This window comes from Rattus norvegicus, chromosome 7 (assembly GCF_021556685.1).
Source record: "Rattus norvegicus strain SHRSP/BbbUtx chromosome 7, alternate assembly SHRSP_T2T, whole genome shotgun sequence".
Classification (NCBI taxonomy): domain Eukaryota; kingdom Metazoa; phylum Chordata; class Mammalia; order Rodentia; family Muridae; genus Rattus; species Rattus norvegicus.
This window is the reverse complement of record NC_141540.1, coordinates 118784385-118806550: the sequence shown is the minus strand read 5'-3', so window position 1 is coordinate 118806550 and position 22166 is coordinate 118784385. Positions and strand designations below refer to the sequence as shown.

The following is a 22166-nucleotide window of genomic DNA, read 5'->3' as shown; positions in this document are numbered from 1 at the left end:
GCATTGAATCTGTAGATCGCTTTTGGTAAAATGGCCATTTTTACTGTATTAATCCTGCCAATCCCTGAGCATGGGAGATCTTTCCATCTTCTGAGGTCTTCTTCAATTTCTTTCTTCAGAGTCTTGAAGTTCTTATTGTACAAATCTTTTACTTGCTTGATTAAAGTCACACCGAGGTACTTTATATTATTTGGATCTATTATGAAGGGTGTCGTTTCCCTAATTTCTTTCTCGGCTTGTTTCTCTTTTGTGTAGAGGAAGGCTACTGATTTATTTGAGTTAATTTTATACCCAGCCACTTTGCTGAAGTTGTTTATCAGCTTTAGTAGTTCTCTGGTGGAACTTTTGGGATCACTTAAATATACTATGATATCATCTGCAAATAGTGATATTTTGACTTCTTCTTTTCCGATCTGTATCCCCTTGACCTCCTTTTGTTGTCTGATTGCTCTGGCTAGAACTTCAAGAACTATATTGAATAAGTAGGGAGAAAGTGGGCAGCCTTGTCTAGTCCCTGATTTTAGTGGGATTGCTTCAAGTTTCTCTCCATTTAGTTTAATGTTAGCAACTGGTTTGCTGTATATTGCTTTTACTATGTTTAGGTATGGGCCTTGAATTCCTATTCTTTCCAGGACTTTTATCATGAAGGGGTGTTGAATTTTGTCAAATGCTTTCTCAGCATCTAATGAAATGATCATGTGGTTTTGTTCTTTCAGTTTGTTTATATAATGGATCATGTTGATGGTTTTCCGTATATTAAACCATCCCTGCATGCCTGGGATGAAGCCTACTTGATCATGGTGGATGATTGTTTTGATGTGTTCTTGGATTCGGCTTGCCAGAATTTTATTGAGTATTTTTGCGTTGATATTCATAAGGGAAATTGGTCTGAAGTTCTCTTTCTTTGTTGGGTCTTTGTGTGGTTTAGGTATAAGAGTAATTGTGGCTTCATAGAAGGAATTCGGTAGTGCTCCATCTGTTTCAATTTTGTGGAATAGTTTGGATAGTATTGGTATGAGATCTTCTATGAGGGTCTGATAGAATTCTGCACTAAACCCGTCTGGACCTGGGCTCTTTTTGGTTGGGAGACCTTTAATGACTGCTTCTATTTCCTTAGGAGTTATGGTGTTGTTTAACTGGTTTATCTGTTCCTGATTTAACTTCGATACCTGGTATCTGTCTAGGAAATTGTCCATTTCCTGTAGATTTTCAAGTTTTGTTGAATATAGGCTTTTATAGTAAGATCTGATGATTTTTTGAATTTCCTCTGAATCTGTAGTTATGTCTCCCTTTTCATTTCTGATTTTGTTTATTTGGACACACTCTCTGTGTCCTCTCGTTAGTCTGGCTAAGGGTTTATCTATCTTGTTGATTTTCTCAAAGAACCAACTTTTGGTTCTGTTGATTCTTTCTATGGTCCTTTTTGTTTCTACTCGGTTGATTTCAGCTCTGAGTTTGATTATTTCCTGCCTTCTACTCCTCCTGGGTGCATTTGCTCCTTTTTGTTCTAGAGCTTTTAGGTGTGCTGTCAGCTGGTGACATATGCTCTCTCCTGTTTCTTTCTGCAGGCACTCAGCGCTATGAGTTTTCCTCTTAGCACAGCTTTCATTGTGTCCCATAAGTTTGGGTATGTTGTGCCTTCATTTTCATTAAATTCTAAAAAGTCTTTAATTTCTTTCTTTATTTCTTCCTTGACCAGGTTATCATTGAGTAGAGCATTGTTCAATTTCCACATATATGTGGGCATTCTTCCCTTATTGTTATTGAAGACCAGTTTTAGGCCATGGTGGTCTGATAGCACGCATAGGATTATTTCTATCTTTCTGTACCTGTTGAGGCCCGTTTTTTGACCAATTATATGGTCAATTTTAGAGAAAGTACCATGAGGAGCTGAGAAGAAGGTATATCCTTTTGCTTTAGGATAGAATGTTCTATAAATATCTGTTAAGTCCATTTGACTCATGACTTCTCTCAGTCTGTCTACGTCTCTGTTTAATTTCTGTTTCCATGATCTGTCCATTGATGAGAATGGGGTGTTGAAATCTCCTACTATTATTGTGTGAGGTGCAATATGTGTTGAGAGATAATGTCTTACACAACGACAGCTCAGGGACCAGTCAAGACTCAAGCCAAGATCCACATTCAGACATATTCATCCATATTTTTTCTTGCTCTCTATTCTTCCCTCTTTTATCAGCATGAGTTTATCTCCGCAGTTACAGGACACCACCGTGAGATACAGAACCATGAATATGTCCATGGAAGTGATGGGGCTGGCCTTGATGAAGACCTACTGATCAGGGCATAGAATGGACTGCATCGTCAATACACTCCTGCACAGAGTCAGGGCATGGCCTCAGCATCCTGCTGCAGATTCAGCTGAAACTGAGAAGTAAGGGTCTCAGGCTCCATGTATGATAGAGTTCGAGCCACCTGGACATCCCAAAGATCTGCTAAAAAAAGGCTTGGATGAGCAGCTACAAGGCTAAAAACCTTCTGTAACAGAAGATACCAACACGTCCTCTGGCTTCCACAGGACTGCATATGTACCCAGACAGACATGCAGACAAAAACACTCATAAAGTAAAAATGAATGACTATTCAAAAATCATTTTTGAAAAACAAAACATCAAATTGCCCATGACAGTGTGCTTGCTACCATGCTTTGCTTTCTGTCACAGTCTTTGAAAAAGGATGGAGCTGCTCAGCTGCCGTCTCCTGGTCTCCTGTTTCTTTGTCAGCAGAAAGAGGATCCCTGGTTGTTAACAGTTTGTTGAAGGCAGCCAACAGTTCGTGTTGGAAGTTTCATGTGGCTAGAGTCTGATGACGTGTGTGCAGTGCCGTGTCCTCTTCTGCATCGCTGCTGAGAGAGGAAAGTAAATGTTTTCCTTTGTGTGGTTTGAATGACAATGGCCCACATAGGCTCATGTTTGAAGGTTGGGTCCCCAGTTAGTGGCACTGTTTGGGAAGGATTAGGAGGTATGGCCTTATTGAAGGAGAGGTGTCACTGGGGGATGGCTTAGAATTTCAAAAGTCCATGTCAGTCCCAGTCTCCCTCCCTCCCTCCCTCTCTCAACTCGATCTCAATTCCTGAAATGTTTGGATCAGATATGAGCTCTCAATTACATCTCCTGCACCATGCCTGCCTGCTGCCATGCTCCCTGCCAGGATGGTCATGGACAAACCTTCTGGAGGTGTCAGTGAACTCCAAATAAATGCCTTTATAAGTTGCCTTGTTCATGGTGTCTCCTTACAGCAAGAGAACTGTCACTAAGACAGCTTGCAAAACTCCTAAAAGTTTCTATAGAAAATGACCTCTCATTCCTGTCTGATACCGTGCATGGACTATTGCATACATAAGGAGCAAAGGCCTTTCTTAGGGACACGCAGACTTCAGACAGGAACAACAGACAGAGGCACTTGGAAGGTGCAGAGAAAAAAGCAGATAGTTTAAATGGGACTTCCTTTTGGTTTAGTTGAGTCTGAAGGCAAGATTTGGTTTGTTTGTTTGTTTGTTTGTTTGTTTGTTTTCAGACACAGGGCTTCTGTGTGTAACTAGCCCTGGCTATCTTGGACTTGTTTTATAGATCAGGTTGGTCTTAAACACAAATATCCCCTGCCTCTGCCTCCCGAAAACTTGGATGAAAGACATCAGTCACCAGGACCAGCTTGAGGACAAGATTCTTAAATGTGGTGCTAACACCAGGCTTCATACTGAGACCATGTCTTAAGGCAGTGTGTGGGAGGTAGGTGTTTTCCATGGCTTTGCCAACTCATCAGAAAAAGTTGATAAACTTTAAAGATGAATGGAAAATACCTCTAACTCTTGACAGTTTCAGCTGAGGGAGTGAAGGGCATCCTAAGAACTGTTTAGCTGAGACAAATGTTGCTGGAATTAAAGATGGATCCTGGGTAAAGGCACCTGCCACAGGCAGGAAGGAGAGAACCAACTCCTGGAAGTTGCACACACACACACACACACACACACACACACACACACACACACACACACAAAAACACACACACTATGGCTCCTGGCTTAGCCACCAAAACAGATAAAATTTGGTTTTGAAAAGCATTAAGTGAATTTTATCTTGAGATTACGACAGAACTTCCAAAGCTTTCTGAAATGACCCTAAAGTTAAGTCTGCCACTTAGTATTAAGTATTCATGCAAAGTAGCAACCTCAATGCTAATGGAGCAAAATCAAGATGTACATCGACTCAGAAATATTGAGGATGCCCCATGTCCCACAGTATAAAATATTCTGGCATTTAATCCTTTCTATAAAAACCAACAAGCAACCCATTGAATTAGTATACAAATTTGCTTTAGCCTTTAATAAATGGTAAGATTATATGTTATAGGACAGTTTTTATCAATATGTCTGTGGAACATTTCCTTAATGATTGATGTGGGATAGCCCAGTCCACCGTGGGTGGTGTCACCTCTGGGCAGGTGTCCCTGGGCTGTGTGAGAGGCTGAGTACATGGTAAACAGGGCAGTGAGCACTCTCCTTCCATGGCCTCTGCTTTGGTTCCTGCCACCGGGTTCCTACTTGAGTTCCTGCCTTCCCTTCCCTTCCTGATGGACTTTGATGTCAACTTCTAAGTCAAATAAACACTTGCCTCCCAGACTAGCCTGGTCAGTGATTCATCACAGTGACAGAGAGGCAAAACAGGACAGAAGTACACCCAAGAATTGTTTTTAAATAACTTAATTAGTTTTATTAGTACATGCTAGATTTATAGACCTATTTTTTTTTCTTTTCTTTTTTTTCGGAGCTGGGGATCGAACCCAGGGCCTTGCGCTTGCTAGGCAAGCACTCTACCTCTGAGCTAAATCCCCAACCCTTAGACCTATTTTTCTACATCTCTGTTTCCAGGGACACATAGAAATTCCTCGGATAGGGCTGGGGAAATGGCTCACGGGCAAAGAGTGCTGGCTCCTCTTCCAGAGGACCTGGCTTTGATTCCCAGCACTTACGTGGCAGCTCACAGCCTTCTGTAGTTCTAGTTCCAGACCCAACGCCCTCTTCTGCCCTCCTGAGTCTCCATGCACATATATAACACACACACATATACATCCAAGCAAAACTCCACACGCATAGGATAAAATAATCTTTTAAATGTTGTATTCAGTTGCTCAGGCTTTAAAGGGGTTGGAATTGAAGAGGTTTAATTCTCGGTCTCGTTTGTTTATTTTGTGGTTTGACAACCTGGTCTCATTATGTAGTTCCTGCTGGCCTGGAACTTGATACACAAACCAGGCTGGCCTAGAACTCACAGATGCCCTGTTGCTTCCTGCTGCCTCCTGGGTTCTGAGGTTGGAGGTATGTGCCATCATGCTTGGTCCAAGCTAAGATCTCGAGATTATGTATTGGGTCCTTAACTGCACTCAGTGTCTCAGATTCCAAGGTTTAAAAGTTTAGGGTTGAGGGTAGATGGTTTTTCTTTTGTTTTGAAACAGAGTCTGACTTTGTAGCCTGGGCTGGCCTTGAACCCATGATCCTCCTGCCTCAGACCTCCAAGATTTCGGACTACATGTGTCTACAGCTAGAAAGACTTCACATGTCCGAGCAGAAATGCCCAGACCCAAAAACGGGGAGTCTCCATATCTCTACACTTCTGCCCCTCAGCAGAGGGAATTTTCTATGGCTTGGGCAGTTGCTATGATGAGGTAAAGTCCCTCCTACTCTTCTGCTAACTGACCCTAGTTCTAAGGCTCAGCATCCTTGGACTCCACCACTCCCCCTTCTCACTTCCTTTAATCAAGTCCTGATTGGCTCAATTTTGGAGGAAATATTGGTGAGTCGCTTATCATTGAGGTCTGATCCTTTTAAAACAACTGTGGTCATTTTGTATTCAGCCTCCATTTTGCTCCAAAGGTGAAATTAAGTTCAGGTTCTCAGAGTCTGCTTCCCAGAAGTCATTCTCCATAGAAGACGCTGAAAAATTCTCCCACAATGTCCTAACACTGTGGTTCTGTTATTTATGCTCTGCTATCTCAATGTTCCGAAACTCCCTGTCCACCTCCACCACCCTTCCTTCCTCACCGAGGAACATCAGATTAAAGCTTAGCTGATAATACCTTTAGCCAATTTCTTAGCCAAAATATAATACTTCCTCCACCCTTGGCCTTCTGAACGTCTGAACTTGGATTTTCTTATAAAAAGTCTGCTCTAAGAACAGACTGGTACCATAATTAGGCTCTCACATCCTCTTGATCTCTATCAGTCTCGGGGTGTGCAGTCAATAAACTATTCTTGTTTAACTGAGATCAGTGTTCGTATGGTTTGTATGTCAATTCCTGAACCCCAACACTTACCACATTCCAGAGTGGCAGTGGCTACTACATGTGTGCATCCTCAGCCATTTCTATCCAGTCTGGGCTCTCCCAGCACACCTGGGAACCAGGACCTGTGGCTTTGGGGCAGGCAGAGAAGAAACAGTGAAGTACGAGAAACCAGTAGAGGTAGCCAAGAGAGAGCAAGGAAAAATAAAATCTGCTCCAAGAGAAGAAAAAGGATAGGTGAGGAAGATGAAGAGAATGGTTCCATCTAACCCAGGCCGCAAATCAAAAACCGTCACTAGGACTGTGTGGAACCATTCACACATCCATCCAAGAAGTGTGATTGCTGTTTTTGCCTAGGAATCAAGGGGCTAACATAGAGCGCTCAATGGTGGGATAAACAAAAGGGACCCTGGGGTGGACGACTGAACTGATAGATAAATAAGAGACCAGGGTTTGGCTCATGAGAGCTGAGCTGTCTGGTGATCTTCAGAAAACTGTCAGCTCGTACCCACCATTGGACTCTGAGTTGTTCTTGTCACTGCTCCTGAACACCTCTTCCTCAGAAGCTCTCCGAAAGGGGAGTCTAGTCCTTGGCAACCAACCGTCCGTCTATCAGGTCTCCTCTAGAGAAAAAGTTAAATCAGAAGGAAGGTCCTCTGACTAGGTTTAGGTAGATCCTCAGTGTGACTTTCTGATGTGCCAATCAGGAGGGATGGGAGGGGAGGGGCTTGGTTATCTCTGTGATGGAAAAGTTGGAGTTGCCCCCTGCCCCCATTGAAACCAATTAGAGATCAGAAAGTGGGAGACCGTTCCTTTCTGCCTGTGGCCTTTACTGTCTGGAAATTGAAACCCAGAGGGATGGCTATTCTTGGTTGTCACCTTGGAATAGTACATCTGGAATGAACTAAAACCTGAAAATGGAGGGACACACCTGTGAGGGGCTTTTGCTTAATTTGAACTGGAAAGGTCTACTTCTACTCTGAATCTCTGCAGTGGAAGTCATAACTTTATACAGTTCTTGAGGCAGAAAGACAGAAGTTTAATCCAGACCTTTTGAGCAGGGAAGTCCCACCTCTAATCTGCGTCAGACTTTCTGTTAGGTGCCTGTAGAGGACATAGAAGAAGGAATTTTTTGTCCTGTGCCTGCTTGCTCTCATCTTGCTAGCAAGTTCCTTCTTTCTCCGGCATTAGAACCTGTTTCTTTGGGATGCCAGTGGATACTGAAGACCAGCTGAGTCATCTAGCCTCCTGGACCGATCAACTGGGGTCTTAGACCTTCTGCCCATAGGCCTCCATTCTTGGATTAGCTGGACCATGGTCTGGACGTCATTCAAATAACTCCATTTTCTCTATATAGAGAGATTCATTCTATAATCCTGTTATTCTAGAAAACAAACACTAAACACTCGAACCAAGAAATCTCCGATTGTACTAACTTCATTTGTTCTGGTACTAGGACAAAATGCCATGACAAAAAGCAATTGAAGAGAGAAAGGGTTTGTTCTGGCTTCCTAGGGGAGTAGTGGACATCGTGCTGGGGGAGGCATCACATGGAGGCAGGAGCAGGAAGCAGCTGTCTGATCAATCTCATTGTTCCTGCCCACAGGAAGCAGAAGCAGTAGGGAGGGGTGGGGTCAGGCTGTAAGCCCTCAAAACCTGCAGCAAGGCTGCACCTCTTAAAGGTTCCTCAACCTCACAAAATACCACAGGCACCTGGGCCCAGGCTTTCAAATACATGGACCTGTGAGGACACTCTCCTTCAAACCACCTAATGTATGCAAGAAAGGAAAGACAAGGAGAAAGGAAAATAAAGTAAGAATGGGAAAATTGTCAATGATGCCCAAGATGTACTGGCACACAACATTAATCCCAGCATTTGGTAGGTGGAGGCAGGAGGATCTCTGTGAGTTTGAAGGCAGCCTGGTCTACATGGTGAATTCCAGGCCATTCAAAGCCACAGAGTATAACAACAAAAAAGTGCCTGGTCTCTAGGTGCTCAGTCCCTCACCTCCACTGTGCGCAGCCCCTTCCCACCCAGCATCCCAGTCCACCCGAAGTTGAACCAGCAGGTAGATAGTGTCCTGTCTCTGGAATCTTCATGGAGACCCAGACCAGTCTATTCAACTAACTCCAGGAAGACACAAACTTCTGCTTTTCCTCCCCCCAGTAGATCAGTCAGGAAAGCCCACTGGACACTGTCCCACAGCCAGGAGGGACATGTTGGGATGCTTCAAAACCTTGCAACTTCTACACTTTATCTCTTTCTTATAAGCCGGGCAGCCCTGCAGCCAAAGCCCACAGTGGCAGTAACAGTGGTCCTCACTTCATAATAAGAGTGCTGGAGACCCTTGAGTAGCAGGAGTGACACATTTTCTGTCTTCCAAACTTGGGCATCAGCCTACAGAAAAGGCAAAGACAGCTGCCACACCAATTCGCTGCACACCAGGGGCTTTTAAATCCCTGATCACGTCACCCTGCCTCCTGAGTTCCTCACTGGCTAATTTCTTAAGGGAGGTACAATCTTCCCTGTGTCTGGTATTGCCCCCTATCCCAGATGACATTTGTTCTGAATTCAGTAAATAACATATACCACAGGCTTGAGATTCCCTCCTTTTCTGATACATGGGCCCAGTGGCAGAGCAGACTGCTTGTAACTGTTCAATCTTAGGATGAACGGGGAATTTCTAGACCTAACATCAGCTTCCACCTAGGGAAGACAAGGGCTTATGCCTGCAATTTAACTGTGATTCTGTGATAAACTCCAAATGCACCTCGTTCTGAAAATGAACCATAATAATCAATTTCTTATAGTAATAATGATGGTTAATCCATAAGTATGCATGCATGTTCACATGTGTTTGTGTGTGTGCGTGTATGTACACGTGAGAGAGAGAGAGAACACTTGTGTTCAAGTGCACATGTGTGTATGTGTGTATGCATGCATGTTCTCATGTGTTTAGCTGCATGTGTGCAAGTGTACATGTGTGTGTTCAAGTGCACATGTGTGTACATGTCTGTGTGTACACGAATCTGTGTGTGTACCAGAGGTTGACATTAGGTTTCTTCTTCAATCACTGTCCACATTATATGTTGAGGCATGATCTCTCATGAGAACCCAGAGCTTGACAATTTGGCTTATCTGGTTAGCCAGCTTGCTCTGGAAAATGTCTGTCTCTAGCTGCTGTGCATTGGGAGTAAAAGGAGGCTGCTACCGCACCAGTGCTTACCTGGGTGCTGGAGACCTGAACTCGGGTTCTCATGCTGGTGGAGCAAAGTCTTTACCCACTGAGTCATCTCCACAGCCCCTGACTGAAGTTGGAATCACCTGGGAATACAGCTCTTAAGGCTGTGTCTGTACAGAGTGGGGAAGAACCACCCTGACGATGGGAGACCCCAACCCACGGCTGAGGTCTTGGACCAAATGAAAAGAGAGAGGAAGGAAGTAAGCTGAATATAGTGGTCATCTCTTCTGCTTCCCACTCTGAACCAAATCATTCCGTGAAGGATTCGCTGACTTCTGAACCATGGCTTGTTAGAGAGCAACTCTACTACTAAGGTCAGAGCATCTCATGGGCTTCCTTGTCTCTGCCTGACTTTGTCTGGAGAGTGACCCCAGACACAGGGGGCTGGCCTTGTCTGAAAAATGACCTTGTACAGAGCTCTCTGCAAGGCTGCATAACTTAGAACACAAGTCAAAGGCTGGTGGCCGACAGCTTCTGAGGAGAAGAGAGGACTATAGTGGCTTGCTGCTGTTATGACTAGGGTCTTTAAGGTCCTTGTCTAAAATCCAATACAGTTGTTTCTGGGCCTGGTATGCAGGCTTGTACTCCCAGGTATTTGGGAGGCTGAGGAGGAAGATTGAAAGTTCAAGGCCTGCTTAGGCAACTTAAGGAGACCATGTCTCAGATTTTAAAAATGTAAAGAGAGGGACCTGGAGAGATGGCCCAGCAGTCAGGAGCATTTGTTACTCTTGCAGAGGACATGAGTTCAGTTCCCAGCACCCATATGACAGTCGAGTGGATCACAGCTACGTGTAACTTCAGCTCCAGGGAATCCAGTGACTACTTGTGATCTCTATGAGCAACTTCACACACACACACACAAACACACACACACACACACACACACACACACACACACACACACACACACACACCTTTAAAGCTTGTCATGATAGCCCAAATTTTTTTTCTTTTTTTCGGAGCTGGGGACCGAACCCAGGGCCTTGTGCTTGCGCTCTACCGCTGAGATAAATCCCCAACCCCGATAGCCCAAATTTTTAATCCCAGCATTTAAAATATAGAGACAGGCCAGCCAGGGCTACATAGTGAGAACCTATCTTTAAAAAATTGACAGATCTTGTTTAAAGGGCTACAGATATAGCTCAGCTTAGAGTGTTTGCCTGATAAATATGAGACTGTGTGTGTGTGTGTGTGTGTGTGTGTGTGTGTGTGTGTGTGTGTGTTAGAGTCTACATGTGGCTTTTCACAGCATCCACTTCCCTAAAAGCACAAGCTCAGGGAGTACTACCCAACTGAATGCCAGTGGCACTCTACAAGTGTCCACTGATGGCTGTCATCTGAATCGTTAACTACCACGTTGCTTGAAAATGCAGTTCATTCTCCAGTGTAACTTAACAATCTCCCATGAGCTCACTTACTAACTTGCAGTTCTGTGGGTGGGCACAGCCAGCTGTCTGATGTTCAGGATCTCCTATGGCTAAAATAAGATGTCACCTCTGCTAGGTCCTCATTCAGGCTCAGGTGTCTTCCAGATGAATACGTCTCAGCTGAACTCAGAGCCTTGCTATTCCTAGCTGGTGGCTCGCACCCCTTACTGTGTGACTCTGAATAGCTTCAAACTCTATCCAAACAACTCTCTCTTGCATCCGGCCCTCAGGCCTCTTTTGCCAGTCAGACTACGGCCCTTGGAAGAACTCACTTTATTAGTTTAGCCTCAGTGGGTGTATTCTGGCCAACACAACACGAATGGACTTGAGATCTTTTTTTTTTTTTTGGTTCTTTTTTTCGGAGCTGGAGACCGAACCCAGGGCCTTGCGCTTCCTAGGCAAGTGCTCTACCACTGAGCTAAATCCCCAACCCCTGGACTTGAGATCTTAATGGCAGCTGCGCTACTCTGTCATAACAGGGAGCGCTTTAGTAACTGACTGAACAACTAGGAGGAGGGATACTTGTGAGGCAGCAGGAATGTGGGGGTGACCAGAGGAGTACACTCTCGAAAAACAAAAATAACAACAACAAAACCCCCAGGATTTCCTATGCCATTTACATTTTTATAAAAACAGCTCTGGGGGACTAAAGCCATTGAGCTATCTCTACATTTAAGTGTCCCTCCACTGTAAGACAGTTCTTCCAGACATACACGAAGCCAGGAAACCATGTCTGCAACCCTGATACTTCAGAAGGCCAAGAATAGAGGATCAGGAGATCAAAGTCACCCATCCTTGGCGGGGTTGTATGAAATCCTTTCTCAAATGCAATGTGGCCACACTTCCTCGGGTTCTTATTTATTTACTTATGGTTGAGATTTTCCTATGAAGACCTGGTAGGCAGTCTTGAACTCATCGTGTGGACTAGGCTGGCTAGAAAATCTACCCCCTTTTCTTTTATTTACTTATGTATGTATTTATTTAGAGACAAAGCCTTACTATGTAGTAAGAGATTCACCTGCCTCGGGCTCCCAAGTGCTGTGATTAAAGCTGTATGTACAACACCATCCGGCTAGCGCTAGCTTTCTCACAGATTTCTCGGTCTGCTCTTCAGAGGCCTCCCTCGCTCTGTTCCTCAGCACTTGGAAGAAGAGACAAGAGGCAGACTTCCCCATAACCAATCCCAGGAAGAGCACAGTGAGAACTCTGTTCACAAAACCTGGCTCCTCAGCTTAGGCCCCAAGTGACTGAAAGCCACAGGACCACACCCACCTATTGAGGGCAGCCACACAGGACTGGAGATGCTCTTATCTCCATAGTGATGAACGGACTTGGACAGTACAGCCCTTAGGGTTCTGGGTAGAGCTAACAGAGGCCTGGTGGGTCTGGGTTTCTGTTTTCAAGACAGGAGGATCTGTCTTTGAGTAAAAAGATCATAGCTATAGTCCAACCAGGTACCTCACGAGCTCAGGTGCCCCAACTCCTGTGGAAGCCCCAGCTCCCAATATTAGGAAGCCACTGCACTGTCCACAGACTACAGAAGAACTGTCATGTTACACGCAATCACTTCACCATGATGGTCTGCACAGGGATTCCAAACACCCTTGGGGTAGGCAGGCCTCTACTTCAGATGCCAGGTGAAACTATTCCCCAAACTTGGCACATCCTGTCCTCTGCTTGTCACCTGCCACTGCTCATGCCCCATGTCTTGGGTCCAGCTCTCCCTGAAGTGGCTATAGGACTCCAACCCTCCTCCCAAGAGCTTCTGGCCTCAGAAACCTGTTGGGCCCTACCTTGGTGTTTCCCTCCCCCCTCGCTGAGCCTTTTAGCCTGCTATAGCAAGAAATTGTTTATTCCATTGGCAGCTGCTCTTAGCCCCCGATTTGGGGCTGGGATTTTCCATGGCACCCTTCCTCCCCACCGAGCCTTCCTGCTTGTTGCTGTTAAGAAGTTGTTTATGCCCTGATTGGGCTGGAACTTTTACCACAGAGACTTTTCCTGTTTTCCTGGTTGGGGATTTCCACCAGCCTTGTTGTTTTTCCACGGCTCTTGCCTTGGGTATATAAGGAGATCTCAGTAAAGCCTTGGTGGCACTCGCTGAAAATGGGTGACCCATGTATGTGCTTTCTTTCAATCCCGCAGACCTACGCCCGATACTCACACACTGGCGGCGCAGGCGCCAACAGAAACCCATACCCAAGATACCAGGCTCACAGACTGATGAAGCCAATCGGTGTAATGACAGGGAAGACTCTTGCCCGGACTCAGCTCAAACTGGTCAGTGATGGACTCAGTACTCGTGGCTTTAGGCCTTATTGACAAACATGTCCTAGTTATAGGAAGGCTAGACCCTGGCGAGCCACCAACACACAAACTGGTAAGAGAGGAAGGGGAATATTTCCAGGAATCACAGTGGATTGCAGAGGCCTAGGGAATGAGGGAATGCAACTGCCTAGCATGCATGAAGTCTGGGGTTCAGTCCCCAGCGCTGCATAAACTGGGTGTGGTTGTGCTTACTGTGACTCTTCACTCAGGAAGTGGAGTCAGGAAGGTCAAGTCAAGGTCATCCTTGGCTACTAATCAAGTTGGAGGCCAGCCTGGGCTATCTAAGTCTGAGACCTTGTCTCAACACACACACACAGAGACAGAGAGAGAGAGAGAGAGAGAGAGAGAGAGAGAGAGAGAGAGAGAGGAAGAAATATATTCATGACAGATGATGGATAATAGATAATCACAGATAGATAGATTATAGATAAATTAGGTAAATGGATACATACCTGTGTTTAAGAGCAGCACTCCATGCTTTGCAGACGACCAAAGTTCAGTTCCCAGTACCCATGTCAGGTGGCTCAGCCTCCTTTAATTCCAACGGCAGGACATACAATGGCCTCTTCTGGCTACCAGACACAGAGTTGGTACACACACACACACACACACACACACACACACACACACACAACTATTTTTGTACTCTGAAGAATGAAGCACTCAAAAACAGGGAGCTGTAGTGTAGGCTAAACAACTTCAGTGAGCTAAGGAGCCCAGACAAGGAAACAGCACAGCCAAGCTTTGGACAGTAGGCGCAGCACTGCCATCTGTTGGTAGTGAGCAGCAATTTCACCATCTTCAGCTGGTGTGTGTTAGGCAGTGTGTGCATGCCTCTGTGTGCCTACCTAGTGAAAGTGTGTGCATGCCAGTGAGAGGTGAGAGGTCACAGTTAGGCGTCTGCCTCTATTGTCTGCTAGACAATAGAGTTTTGAGACAATGTCTCTCGCTGAACCCAGAGCTTGCCCTTGGGGCTGGACTAGCCAAGTGAGCTCCCAGGATCGGCTAACTTCTGTCCCCTAGTGCTGAGATCACGGACAGGACACAAACCCTTGTTGTTGATGCTGTTGCTGTTGTTGTTGTTGTTTACAGAGGTTTGTGGATCCAGATTCACTCTTGTGCATCCAGAGGATTCAAGACCAGCCTCAGCTACAAAGCAAGAGGGAGCCTAGCCTGGGTTACCCAAGACGTTCTCAAAACAAACAAACAAATGAAGAAACCCACAAGGGCGTAGCCGGATGGCTCTGTGGGTAGAGCTGCCTGAGTCAGATTCCCAGTTCACACACAAAGACCTGAGCTCAGGGCACCTGCCTGAAGCTTCGGCACGGTGGGGTCAGAAGCACACACACAGACACACACACATCCATACATATCTGTACAAAAATAATCTGTGGCCAGGTGCCGGTGGCGCTGTAAGAGTCCATGGTTTGCAAAAAATAATACCCCAGACTCAGATAGAAGGTGACAGCAGAGAGTGTTTATTCTGTGAAGAAGCTGCATGCAGGGGTCTATGACTTGTCTGGATGGAAGACAGAAGTGTGGACTTTGCACGGACAGGCACTGATCAATTTAATGCCTGTTGGGGTAGGCCTGGGTGACTTTTGCCTTTCTTTCCCTTGATTGGTTGGTTCTACCTCCACGGGTATGGGTGCCTTAGTGAAGGGGTAAGGCTCTGGGGTGTAGGCAGATTTATTGAATAACTCTTCTTGGCTCAGGCTAGGTGGTGAAGCACCTTCTACAGCTCCTGATTAGCTGCCCATAAGGTTTGCCCAGGCTAAGTGGTGGGGCAGCTTGCTGCTGACTGGCTGTCTGTGATGGGTAGTTTTTCCTGGAATTGACTGTTTTGGACTTTTCCAGTGCAGAGAAACAGAAAGTTAGGCCTAGTCTCCCAAACTGCCAGTTTTCAGCTTGTCATGGAGTCAGCCTGGCTCTGGCAAACTAGGTCCTTTGAGTGCATGGGTCTAATCGAAGTACTGAGGAGGCAGAGGCAGGTCCATTTCTGTGAGTTCAAGGCCAGCCTGGGCTGCAAAGTGAGTTTCAAGACAGCCAGGACAACATTGAGAAATCCTATCTTGAGAAAAACATTATATATATGAGAGAGAGAGAGAGAGAGAGAGAGAGAGAGAGAGAGAGAGAGAGAGAGAGAGAAGAAAGACCGGAACCTTTAAAAGGAGAGTGGATGCTGAGTCCGTTTTCTTCTACTAAGGAGGCTAAGAGAAACTTCTATCTCAATGAGCCCAATGAGCCATGGGTCTCCCCAGCCCTTTCAATATTCCTTGTCTGTGACAGTATCTCATGGCGTCTCGTTAACCTTGACTTGCTGTTTCTATTACAACAATCATAAACCCCCGATCCTCCTGACTCTACCTCCCTAGACCTGGATTCCAAGTCAGTTGGAAGCTACTCTGGGCTTTTGAGATCAGACAGACCTGACACAACTAATAAGAAACTCAAGAGGCTGAGGATGGAGCTCTGTGGGGAGAGGCCTTGCCTGTGTCCACAGCCCTGCCTCGGATCCCCAGCACCACAGGGCAGCAGCAGGAGGGTCTGAAATTCAAGACTAACCTCAGCTACACAGCAACTTGAAGGCTAGCCTGAGCCCCATGAGGTCACTGGCTAGAGGTCCTGGGCATGGGAGGGGCAAAGGTCATGACTGTGTGTGTGACCACAGGAATATCACTGCCCTCGAGCCTCCAGTGTGGTCTGAGACCACAAGGCCACATTGCTCTTGCCTCAGATGTCCTTTTCTAAGCTTCAAGGTGCTGATCAGGAACCCAGAAACAAGCCAGGGGGGTTAAGATAAGGCCTCCCTCACATTTGTTTTCCAGGTGGAACCTGGAATTCTGGAGCTGCCCAATGAAACAGCCAGGACTGAACCTCCATTATAGTAAGCATCCAATCGAAAGAGAAATCTCAGTGTGGGAGGCAGGCCCTGCCTGGTTGCCATAGTAATCTCCAGGGAGTTGCTTGGCACTGAGAGCTTTCCTTGGGCCTGGGATGTAGGCTCCAGGTACCTACTGGGAATTTTGGAGGGTGGCAGGGAGTAGGCAGGGGAGCAACACTGGTGAATCACGGGGGCAGGCGGGGCTGGCTAAAAGTGGATTGAGCAGTGTTCCCAGGAGGAAAGGTTCCTGCAGAGCAGCTATTCTAAGAGGACCAGAGAGCCATTCCAAAGGCTATGGAGGCTGCTGGAGAGGCTGATCAGGGGTTAAGAGCGCTGGCTGCTTTCCCAGAGGTTCTAATTCCAAGGTCCCCACAGCAGCTCACACCCATCTGTCCCCCAGTAGGTGCACAGACATACACACTGGTGAACACCCATCGCATACAATTAGACTTAAGGTTTTTTAAAGGTTAGGCGAAATGTCTTAGTCAGACATGAGCAGTTGCTTTATCCAGAGACGTAAAAGAGGGTACAGGCAGACACAGGGAGGACATAGCGTTTATAGGGTGTCAAAGAAAGGGTTCAAGGAGTCAAGTGATTAGCAGGGGGAGAGGTGTATAGGTGAACAGCGAAGGAGTCACAGGAAGAAGAGGTCACAGACCTTGGAAGCCATGGGGCTGAGAGTTTTAGAAGGGAATGAAGAATTTCTAACGAAGGTTTTACAAAAAGTGATCCTGGTCTTATTTGCTCTTGTTTTCTGTGTCATGCACGCATGATTGCCTGCTTGTGCATGTGAGCATGTGTGTGTGTGTGTGTGTGTATGCACGTGTGTGTGTGTGTGTGTGTGTGTCTGTGTGAGTGTGCTTGTATGTGCTTCTATGAAGAAGGACCGGACCTGGACCTTACTGTTCCTAGGCTGGCTGTGCACCCAGTCCCTGGGAACCAGCCTGTCTCCAGCCTCACAGTGCCGAGGTTGCAGGCATGTGCCGACATACCCAGAGTTGTCTTGAGTACTGGGATCTGAGCTCAAGTCCTCACACTTATGCAGTAAACACTTTATCCTGAGCCATCCTCTGTACCCTCGGGGGTTGTTTGGTTGGTTTGGTTTGGGAGTTTGTTGTTTGCTTGTTTGTTTTTAAGGAAGTTTTTGGGTACTTCAAGCTGGCTTCCTACTAGCTACACAGTTGAGACCACTGTTGACTCCTCCTGCCTGAACTTCACCACCACGGCCAGCTTTATTCATTGTGTTTCCTTGGTTTGGTGTTTTTGAGACATGGCCTCATTACAGTTCTCAGGATTTCTTGGAACTCACAATCCTCCTGCCTCTGCCTTCAGAGTGCTGGATACCAATATGCCAGTAAGGCTCCCTCCCTCCCTCCTCTCACTCCTTCCCTCTCCTTCCTTCCCTCTCTCCCTCCCTCCTTCCCTCCCTCCCTCCTTCCCTCCCTCCTGCCTTCACACTCTCCCTCTCTCCTTCCCTTTTTGAGACACATTCTCACTGTGTAACCCTGGCTGGATCTTGCTGTTGACCAGGCTGGGCTGGAACTCTAAGAGTTCTACCCCTTTCTGCCTCCTGAGTGCTAGGATTAAAGGCATCACCACGCCCAAAGAGAGTCTTATTTTCAGACTGTTTTATGGGGGGTGAAAAGGAAGCATTTGCAGGTCAGGGGCACTGTTTGGGGAACAAGATGTTGAAAGAGGCCATTGGATGTTTTAGAGAGAAACTTCACCAGAGGCAGGGACTTTCGAGGCAGTAGACAAGAACAACCCTTCCCTGAAGCAAGTATGGAGGGGACAGACAGAGAGAGGGAGTCTGGGGACACTGGAGAAGGGAGGTGATAGAGTGTGGGGGTGGGAAGGGCTGGTGGACAGGGAACGAGAGTGAATGACAACCTTTAGAGGGGACATCTTGGTGGTGGTGCCTGTGAGGACGTTAAAGTCACTCGGTGCTGATGTTAGATGGGCCACGTAGAAGTGTGTGAGTGTGAAAAAGGAGAAGCACCCAGAGCTGCAGTGATGCGATGGCTCACTGCTCAAGAGCCCTGGCTGCTCTTCCAGGGGACCCAGTTCAGTATCCACCTCAGGCAGTGCACGACCACCAGCTCCAGGCCATCCAGGGTCCCTTCTGACTTTCCTGGGCACCTGCACACACACAGACACACACACAGACACACACACACACACACACACACACACACACACACACACACACACACACACACACGATAATAAGATTAATCTTTACCGGTTGGTTTATTTTATTTCATTTCATTTTTTATGTCTGAGTGTTTTGCCCGCACGTATGTCTGTGAACCATGTGCGTGGGGGCCAGAAGAGGGTGTCAGATGCCCTTGGCCTGGATGATTGTGAGATTCCGTGTGAGTGCTGGGAATCAAACCAGGATCTTCTGCGAAAGCAGCCAGTGTGTTCTTGGCCACTCAGCTCTCTCTTTGAAAGGGCTAAAGTTAACCTGTGAGCCCCGCTTGCTCAGGGGCAGACAACTTCCTGGTTTGGTGGGGGAGGCTGTTCCTGTAAACTGGCAAGTCAGGTGATTTCTCTTCAGTAAACGAGGGTGGTTGACCCACCTGCACAGGATGTGCTTGGTCACACATAGGTGGGAGGAGCATAGGCAGGAAGTGCATCCGGATGTAAGCCTGCCTCCTATTGGATGAAGGAAGGAAACACTGTATCCTTGTGGGTTTTGCCTTTAAGAACGCCTGACCTAATTCAGAGCCATTCTCTGGGAAAACCCAGGTATAGACTCGGCCAGTGTCCATCCTCCTGGCCAGTATTTAATAAAGCTTGCTTTAATTGGATAATCATCTGGTCTTTCTCCTCGCAATTTTCAGGTCTAAAACTGTCCAGCTCCCAAAGCATTTGTAAAAGAAAGAGGTAAGTAGGGATGAATTCAAAGTCCTAATCCCATGCTGAGACCTGAGTCCCTCACTGTCTGTCTCCAGGTGTCTGAACGAATGTCTGTCAAAGATGAGGAATGGAATGAAGAGCAAATTGAGATTGAAGACATCTCACACATCCAGGAGCACCGCTGCCTAGCGATGTTGGCTCTCTGTTTTTTCTTTCCACTAGGCTACTTAGCTTACCGCTCAAGTCAAAAGGTGATGCTTTGTAAGATGCCTTATCAATCCCCTCTCTGCCCTCACTACCCCTGCTTCCTGCAGATTCAGATCCACGCCCTATGTTGGGTCCTTTCAGCTCCCACTTCAGCCTCTATCTCAGAATCCTTTTTTTTTTTTAAAGATGCTTTAATTTCATGTATCACATGCCTTCAGAGTTCAGAAAAAGGTGTCAGATTCCCCTGGAGCTGGACTTATAGGAAGCTGTGAGCCCCTGACATAAGTACTGGGAACTGTACTCAGAACTTCTGTCAAAGCAGTGTGAGCTGTTAACCACCAGGCCATCTCTCTAGCCCTTATCTGAGAACCCACAACACTAATCTTTTCCCCTCTCCCCTAAAACTCAGACAAGACTGTACAAGGAACAGAAGGAGTACGAGAAGGCCAAAGCCACCTCCAAATTCACCTTCATTTATATTTTGAGCTCCATCACTGGAGGGTCCATCATCCTTTTCTGTTTATTATTCCGACTCTTCTATATGTAACCTCTGTCATGGCCCATGACACGTCCATCAGATACATACATCAGTGCAAGTGAGCCTGCCTGCCGCTTTGGATTCCCTGGACCCCTTCCCTTTAATGTGTGAAAGTGCCGGGCTGAATGAGATCAGAAATAAATTTTGTAACAACAATGATTACATGCCGTTCCTACAGCCTGTGTAGTGCTCTGTCGGGCACTTCAGATGTCAGAGTCGACAGCAGACACCAACTGAACGTCCTAAAACGAAAGTCAATTCTGAAGCTCCACCTACAAGACACAGGTCTTTATGGACTCCGGTGCTAGAGGGAGAGCAAGGATGACGGCAGGAATGACCCGGGCACGGGGATGGAGAGCTATCAGGACACCAGTGCAGCTCCAGTCCCAGACCTCATGGGGTCCCCAGGGCTACTGCTTTTGGAGTTGTCTTTTTTTTCCCCCTCTGATTACAAATTCGTCAGAAAATAAGGCCTTTCTGGCCCTGAGACACTTTTTTTTGTTTGTTTGGATTTAGTTTGCTTTTCTTTTCTTTTTTCTTTCTATTTTGGCTTTTTCTCTGGGTAGCCCTGGCTGTCCTGGAACTCACTCTGTAGACCAGGCTGGCCTTGAACTCAGAGATCCACCTGCCTCTGCCTCTCCAATGCTGGGATTAAAGGTGAACACCACCACTGCCCAGCCCTGTGTCACTTTTGATTTCGTGATTTTCCTCATCAGTTTGAGCCACACTTCCTTACATCTTTATATGGTGTGAGTTTTTACTGGTGAAAAGAAAAAGACAAACAAACAAAAAAACCCAAACCATTACTTTTTACCTTATTTGATCCTGGATCATTTCATTTTTATAAATATTCTTGAACATTTTGCTGCAGTACGGGTCAGCCTGATCCACCCAGATCTTCTTTCTCTCTACTCCTTTCCCGTGAGCATCTGAGAATTATTTAGTCGAGGGCTAGTCTTACCCAGGCCTCCCAAACCCCAGGACAAATGGATGAGCGGCTTATTTAAGAGATCAAAGCAGACCTGCCCACCAGGTTCTCCCAACATGCCTCAGTCACCACCCTTTACAGGGAATGACTGGCATACTCTGCCCTCTGCCCCAAATTCTGCAGCCCAGGTGCTGGGCTGCCCTTCCCCCACAGACTCTTCCTTTAATCCAGCCATTTTAATTACTCACCCTTTTGTACCATTGGGCCTCCTGGCTGCTGAGCTGGTTCCCCTCTCTCCTCTCTACTAAGTTCTCCCTCAGCCCACACAGCCTACCCTGTCAGGATGATGTCCACTCTGGCCTCTTCTGTGTCCCCACCTCTGGCTGTGCTCTCCCTTTTATCTACAGCAAATGATCTCCTCCAATACTTAGGAGCAGTCACGACCTTCCCTTTTTTATTTTATTTTTTCATTCACCCACTTCTCAGTGATCACTGAAGGAGGAAATTATTTCACTTTGACATGTGGGGCCTTCCCCCTTTCCCTTCCCCTCCATGGCTCAGAAGGTACTGAACCCCATTAGTTCCAAATGGCTGATCCTTCAGCCTGGGCCAGCCTCCTCCATGGATCCTGTGTCAGCGTGTACTCCACTCATGGCAGAACTTCTGCAGACTTCCAGGTTCTCTCCCTGTCTTGTTCTCTTCTCTATCTTGTGAATCCTAGCTTCCCTGCAACTCTAGCCTTGTCCTCAGCTTGGGCATTCCCTCCTTGCACAACCAACACCTGGTCTCCTGAGCCGTAAGCTAGGACAATGTTAGGACTCATCTACTCCCTTTTCTCTTGTACATCACAGTCCTTCCTCATCTGCTATCCAGCATCTTTGAGAGAATTATCTTACAGTGTATGTGTGGGGGTGCTGGGAAGAAAGTGCCAAGAAGACCACTCCATGGTTTGGTTAAGACTTTTATTGTAGATACGAGAAAGATACAGCCAGAGGCATCTGGAAAAGTCCAGACACAGAGAGAAAGAAGTAGGCTGAGCATGGCCATCAGACTGGACTGGCCAGGGCTAGGGAACCAGGGAAGAATGGTGGAGATACCAAGTCAGCAGGAGACATAATGGAGGACAGAGAGAAAGGGTAAGAGGGTGAGAGTGTGTGCAAGCAGGTGAATGGACAGCAAGAGGCAGAGAGAGAGCAAGGGGGAGTGAGAGGGCAGGCTATGAGGAGAAGGAGTAGCTGGGGAGAGGGAAGCCTGTGAGCTGGAGGAGGTTGAAAGAGGGGAGGATGTGAGAATGGCTGAGGTGCTAACACGGAGTTTAAAATGTGTGACAGGCACATACGAGTAGGGACTGGGGAAAAGACTATGCATGAGTCAGATATAGAAACAACTCCATTAGGACAGGACGTGGGTTAGGGCCCTGGCTCCACGGGAGGCAGGAAAAGCCTAGCTCCTGAGGGCG

The 22166-nt window shown here is 46.7% G+C and overlaps 2 long non-coding RNA genes across 2 annotated transcripts; one reads left to right on the top strand and one right to left on the bottom strand.

Moving 5' to 3' along the window:
• Nucleotides 1-11327: 11327 nt before the first annotated feature.
• LOC120093820 (uncharacterized) lies at nt 11328-19938 on the top strand. The gene is made up of 6 exons (XR_015624857.1): nt 11328-13240; nt 14381-14872; nt 16117-16298; nt 19019-19061; nt 19130-19285; nt 19651-19938. It is a non-coding gene; the product is annotated as an uncharacterized LOC120093820 (long non-coding RNA).
• LOC148004868 (uncharacterized) lies at nt 18404-21100 on the bottom strand. The gene is made up of 2 exons (XR_015624858.1): nt 20956-21100; nt 18404-18830 (listed from the first exon to the last, which is right to left on the bottom strand). It is a non-coding gene; the product is annotated as an uncharacterized LOC148004868 (long non-coding RNA).
• Nucleotides 21101-22166: the final 1066 nt, after the last annotated feature.